At 34.4% G+C, this 7,205-nt stretch overlaps 1 pseudogene; it reads right to left on the bottom strand.

Annotated features, from left to right (window-relative positions):
• Positions 1-818: 818 nt before the first annotated feature.
• LOC109184404 lies at positions 819-5,054 on the bottom strand (annotated as a pseudogene).
• Between the last annotated feature and the right edge of the window lie 2,151 nt (positions 5,055-7,205).

Below are 7,205 nucleotides of genomic sequence, written 5' to 3'. Positions count from 1 at the left end.
GTCTACAAAGAGGTTTTCAACAATGTCTAATTCAAAACAGTTATATTATGTATACTTCTTGCACAAATATAACAAAATTGTTACATATCTACATATTACGTATATATTCCGTTACAAAAATTTCTATAGCTAAGTTACTACACATAAAGATAATGAGACCAATTAATTTAATTCCGAAACATTCATACAAACCTTTCAACGTTAAAATTTGCACTATCGGATATGAAAGCAAATTATAATTCATATATTATAACGAATATATTCCGTGCATCGCACGGGTGCAAATACTAGTTTATTATAATAATAATAACAATAATTTTTAAAAAACAAAAAAATAAATAAAAAGAAAGAAGCTGCTCCCCTCTTGTATTCCCACTTTTCCCACCGTCCCACATCGGTGGGAAAAGTGGGAATGGAGCCTCAAGGCTCCTATTTAAGGAGCCTCAAGGCTCCACAAATTCGTTGCCCATCCCAGATAGGCAACATTGAGGAGCCGTTTTGGCTACGGCTCCTCAAAATAAGTTTTCAATTTTTTTTTTTTTAAAAAAAAAATAATAATAAGCAGGGGCAAACGCTACACTTTGCAGCGTTTGCAAAAGCAGCGGTTTGAAGCAAACCGCTGTTAATCAAACGGTTTTTTTTTTGGCGATTTGACATGGTCAAACTGTCAAAAATGACGGATCCGCCAATAACCAAACATGGCCTATAAACTAGTTTAACATCTGCAATGGACATCAACTTTTTCTACAAAATGAGAAGCCATTCAACAAGTCACAATTACACTATATATTGTAACCTTGTTTTTGGAATAAGAATAATCACAACTATATATACTACAAATATCTTTTCTATAAAAATTCATATTGAGAATTTATTATACACTAGTCTAACATCTACAATGAAAATAAATTATTTATATAAAATATGAGATTTTTAACGAGGTTCAATGACACTAATTGTAACCTCATTTTTGGTATAATAATTACTTGATTCTGTGTAATACATAGAAACAGTGGTATTGGAATGGTTGGTAATCACAAAAGCTGGCTCTTTAGGCAATGGAATTGCTAATGTAGGGTTGCTCAACATGAGAACCACATCAAACATTGTTGGCCTATCTGTCGGGATTGCTTGAACGCATAAAAGTCCCACCTCAATGCACCTTATAACCTGAAGAGAGTCGCATGATGATTCCTTTATTGCCAGATCAGCAAATTCAAGTGTTTGTCCTTTTTTCCAATTTTCCCATGCCTAATACAAAAAAAGAATAAAAAAAAAAAGAATTATAATGTCATTTTCTTTTGCATATAATTTGTATAACTAAATCATGAAGTTACTTGGCATGCATACCCATCCAATGAGAGAGACTGAAAGTTGAGAGTGAAAAAATCCAGAATTCTTCTGACCATTAACAATTTCTAATAACAGTACTCCAAAATTGAACACATCAGATTTTTCTGAAAATTGTCCATGTAATACATATTCCGGTGAAATGTAGCCACTGATCAAACAAGACAATTAGTTAGGGAAGCAATAACTATACACACATATATACTTGATTAATTATGTACTTATGATATTATCAATTGAATCAAGTTTTGATTATGAGAGGAATCCATTTAGCTACACTTACTATGTTCCAACTACACGATTTGTTTCTGCTTGAGTTTGGTCGAGGCCAAAAATTCTTGCCATCCCGAAATCTGATATTTTCGGTTTCATTTCTTCATCAAGTAAAATGTTGCTTGCTTTTAAATCTCTATGAATAACTTTTAGTCTCGAATATTTGTGAAGATAAAGAATTCCTTGAGCAACTCCCTCTATTATTTGAAAGCGTGTGTTCCAATCCAAATTATATTTCTCAACTATATATGAGACAACACAAGCAAAGTGGTGTTGTTAATAGGAGAACAAAATAGGAAGACTAACACTCCTAATCAATTAAACCTTAGAAATTATGATTTAATTTGAAATAGATACTAAACATACCAAATAACGATTTGTCCAAACTTCGGTTTGGGAGGTACTCGTAAATTAGTATTTTCTCATCATCTTCAATGCAACAACCCAATAGATTAACCAGATTCTTATGTTGTAGTTTTGCAATAAGCTTCAACTCATTCATGAACTCTTCTAAACCTTGTGATGATCGCTTACATAGCCTTTTGATGGCTACCATCCCCCAAATTCTGATAAAAACCCCTAAAATAAAATGACAATCCGAAGTTATAACATAATATATAACTCGCTTCCACTCCAATAATATACATATATACCATGCTGCAAAATTATTATAACGTGATGGTCACCTTATATACCGGACCGAATCCACCCTCTCCAAGCTGGTTTGCTTCATCAAAGTTGTTTGTAGCATTTAATATTCTCTCCAAACTGAGTTGCACCAACTCTCCATCTCCTTTTCCAACGAGGGATGCATTTGGCTTTGAGCTAGCCATTACCCAATCTGTGTTTCAGTCAAGTTTCGTTCGTTAATTAAATCAGACAAATAAAATGGGACGGGGAGTGGTAGGTAATTAAGGTAGTAAAAGGATGACCAATTTGTGTAGTGTGTACCTTTTTTTGTAAAGTATTTCCGTTTGAGGATACAAGCCAAAACACTAACAATAAGAAGAAAGAGTGCAAAGACCAAAGAAACTACTACTACTGCAACATGCACTGGACTATTGCTTTTGTGAACTGAATTTTCAATTCCACCAATTCCATCTGCACCAAATGTAATCAAACTAAAGTAAAAAAAGGTTGAGTATGTGTCAAGTTGCTCAAAGAAAAGATAAAGTTGGGGTAATCCAGTCAAGATGGCTAAGAATACAAACTTGTAATCACAAGGTCACGATTTCAAATCCCAACTCTCTTGGTTTGAGCTGGTCAGCTATGGGTAACCCATGCTGGTTTACATCTTTGTGGTCCTTTGCCAACTAGGATCACAAGGTGGGGTTTACCCCTGCGCACTTTGGGGTAGTGGCAATCTGGTTAGCTATGGGCAACCCATGCTGGTTTACATCTTTGTGGTCCTTTGCTAGTTAGGATCACAAGGTGGGGTTTACTTCTGCCCACTTTGGGGTAGTGGCAATCCCAACTTTCTTGGTTTGAGCTGGTCAGCTATGGGCAACCGATGTCCTTGTGGTCCCTTGTGGTCCTTTTCTTGGTTTGAGCTGGTCAGCTATGGGCAACCGATGTTAGTTTACCTCCTTGTGGTCCTTTGCTAGCTAGGTTCACAAGGTGGGGTTTACCCGTGCGCAATTTCAGATAGTTAGATTCACAAGGTGGGATTTACCCGTCCACAATTTCAAATAGTGACTGCAAGTTTCCTTGTCAAAAAAAAAAAAAAAAAAATACAAAGTTGAAGAAGTATTACTTTGCTCAGAGGCATGAACTCGAACATGGAGATCACTAATGGCAGCTGAATTGTTATGAGCCAAATCAACCAAGTCCCCAAACCAGTTTATACAATTGACTGTGAAACTGATGTTGGTGTAAGCAAAAGCAGTGCAGGAGCAGTTCTTATAACACTGAGCTTCGCATTCTGAAAATGTCATATTCCCCATTGAAATTGGATGGTCAGGCCATTTCATCCACTGAAGCCTCTTGAACTTATCATCTTCATTGCATTCCAATTTTATTTTCCTCACACACCCTCCACGGTAATTCCCATTTTCCCATTCTCTCTGCGATTTCGGTCTAAACCCTTCCAAGCAACTACAAACCGAACTCGAACCAATTTGCTCACAACTCCCAAATGAACCACAGCTTCCATACATTTCACACTCACTGGACCCTGGAAACTGAAATTGCAACATATTCTGCCATTTGTTACTTGTCTTTGGCTTGAACAGAGTTTGAATGTGCCCATCGTGGCTCAACAAGAACCTTATTGGAGCCGAATCGTCATCGTACATATAGCTGAAATAAACCTCATCAACTTGTACACCAAAAGTAAAGTACACTGAATATCCCAGGTTTGGAACGTATAGGTGTTGAGAAAATCCAAACTGGAACACATTGCTCCTAAAATAAGGAACATTTTGTTTCCAAAGGAAGATTTGGGGAGCCCCGGTAGGATCCAATCCAACCGAGAATTTCCCTGGCCGGGGATCATCATTGCTAGTCCAAGACCTTGTAAAGATGAGAAAATCATATATATTAATCACAATGTACAAGTACTATTTATAGTCCAGTTGTGAAGTTACAAAAAAAAAGGTGAAAACCAAGCTAAAAGGAACTATTCTAAAGAGAGCTAGTGCAACTAAATAATACAACAAATATGAAAGGAATAATACAATTAATCTTTAACCGACCTGAGAATGTTTCGTTTTCCGGTTCTCATGTTTACCTTTAGTCTCATCGCCGGCATCAATGTATCACCGCCGTCATCAAAGCTCTCCCAAACAATATAATTCCCCTGCTTCAGAATAAGGTTTCCGGTGTCTTTCAGTTGCGCCTCCGTTTTTCCGGGACCGGAGAGATTCGTGGACCATTTGGTGTTTCTTGCGCCGTCGAGAAGCCGCAAATTCCCGTCATCACTGATTGTGAAACGGGGTTGGGAATCTTGGTCGTTCAGTAGCGGAGATTCTTTGTTGGCCACCCAAATCACACTACTGTCTTTGAGGTTGTTGTACCATATCCCCAGAAAGGAAGAAGATGAGTTTCCGGGACGGAAGAAGCCTAAAGCGAAGTTGCCATTGGAGGAAACTAACGTCGTCCCGTTTGGAGTAATAACATCGCCGGGACTTAGAATGTCTGTGGTCTTTCCCAGATTGCAGAAAAAACACAGAAAAGATAAGAAGACAAGGAAAAGAACCCTTCCCATGACAGCCGAGAAGGAAAAGAATGGGTGTTAATTAGTTGGTCGAGCTCCAATCTGCAAGCTAAGTTTTGGATGAGTTATATTTCTTCCCAAAGAAGAGTTTGTTTTGATTCAATTCACACCTGTAAATGCATCAAAACCACGGATACCATACCTATGTGGTTTTACATTGATTCGAGTAATCGAGTCCCTAGCTTCCAGTTCCTTGTATTCACACTTAACACGTTTTGTACGACTGGATAACATAGACATTTTTAGGACGATTTTCGTAGTTTGAACATGTTTTGTGCAGCACTTCAAAAAATGGGTTTATGGCTTTGTTTAGCGCAAATTATGCCTGGTGAACACCGGTCCAAACCGTATCGTTTTTATATGAAAAAAAAAAAAACAAATTTTAATTAATGTGTGAACGGCGTGTTTGTTCAGATTATGAATTTTCTGTTATGAGATTATGAATGTTCATAACAGAAAATTCGTAATCGCATAAATAAAAAATATTTATTAAATTATGACTTTTCTGTTATGAGAATTATGAATTTACAGTTATGTAATTATGAATTTTCTGTAAATTCATAATCTCATAACAGAAAATTCATAATTTCATAATCTCATAACAGAAAATTCATAATTTCATAACAGAAAATTCATAATCTCATAAAAAAAATTCATAATTTCCTAACTGAACATTCATAAATCCATGCCTGCACATTCATAATTTATGAATGTTGAAGAAACTTGCGCGAAGAGGAAGTGAAACCGCGAAATGTGAAAATGAAGAAGAAAAGTCGCGGTAGCTGTTGTGAAACCCGGTCGAATACTTTATGAAATGGGTGGAGTAACAGAAAATATAGCCAAAAGAGCTTAGTTAATTAAAAAAAAAAAAAAAAAAGATAATGGTTCACCGTTACCGTTGGGACCGTATTCACCATTGATGATGAACACGGTTCCATGGCATAACGATTGTTTGTTTAGTATGCCTAGTTAAAAACTAGTTCAAAATTTAAAAAGCTGAAAGTCCAAAGATGTTTAACTAGTTAATTGGGTTTTTTATATAAAAAAAAAATGTGTTTGTTAAATTAGTTTTTAAATATAAAAATTAAAAAAAAAAAAAAACTAAAAAGAGCATCTAGCAAATATAATTAATGAATGTGGGTTAAGGTTGTTTTAAAAAAATCATGTTTAAGTATAATATATAATTAAAAAAAATTATTTATATGTGCCAACAATTATACAGTGTGATACACTTATATTACCATTTCAAATGGGTAATGACATGAATACATGATCCAACTTCCAACCCCAGATATTACCTTATAAAAAATCGTGAGTGTTTCAAAAAAATACACACACACATATATATATCAAATTAAAAGTTGAGATATCTCAATTAGTAATTAATAAATTTTTGTTATGAAAAATCTAAGAATCAATTTTTGCTAATTACACCGTTTAATTTTAATTTTTTTTGCCCCCATAAACATAATTCCTGCCTTCGCACTTGGCCAATATATAGGTGATGAATTGCATATTGGAGTTTGATGATGATGACTTCATGTCTTCATTTAGACAATTGTTTTTTATGTGATACATAATAATAATAATAATAATAATAATAATAATAATAATAATAATAATAATAATAATAATAATAATAATAATAATAATAATAATAATAATAATAATAATAATAATATATTGCAAAGATGGCACATTGGCGCCCAACAAAAATAAAAAATAAAACAATAAAAAACATCTATTGGATAGTGTATTTAATAATTAGGTTTTCCACTATGGAAAAGTCATACTTCCCCTCCGTTAGTTCACTGCATCATTCATCAACTCATATACACCTCATCATCGCAAGAAATGTTGACAAAGAACTTGTGGTTAAGCAACCTAATTGTGTGACTCTTTCATTTTTTAATGACGACATTGATTGTATTTTTTGTGCTTTAATAGGTTAAGAGAGTATGTATGGATAAATATTACATTGTAATAGAGTTAATAGTACTCAAAAAAAAATATACACACTAAATTAAAAAAAAAAAAAAAAACAAAAAAAAAACAAAAAGAAAAACAAAAAAATCAATAAAAGTAAACCCATAAACCAAAATTAAAAGCTAAACATTAAACCAAACCGAAAAACTAAATCGCAAACTCTAAAACGTGAATTCTAAGTGCATTACACTTTTAAATTGGCCAAAATACATGGTATAATGTTGTAGTTTGCTGCCCAACAATCTCCTCCGGCTTAGCACTTGGCAACCTGAACTTCACAACATGATTTTAATGCATGGGGTTCAAACTACTATGCCAAAAGTTATAGCTAACAGCGAATGTGCCTCTTTACTTTCTTATACATACATAGCAGTTAGTGACA

The sequence above is a fragment of the Ipomoea nil genome, unplaced genomic scaffold (assembly GCF_001879475.1).
Source record: "Ipomoea nil cultivar Tokyo-kokei standard unplaced genomic scaffold, Asagao_1.1 scaffold1262, whole genome shotgun sequence".
In the NCBI taxonomy this organism is placed as follows: domain Eukaryota; kingdom Viridiplantae; phylum Streptophyta; class Magnoliopsida; order Solanales; family Convolvulaceae; genus Ipomoea; species Ipomoea nil.
Note: the sequence above shows the minus strand (reverse complement) of the source record. Positions and strands in the feature narration are given on the sequence as shown.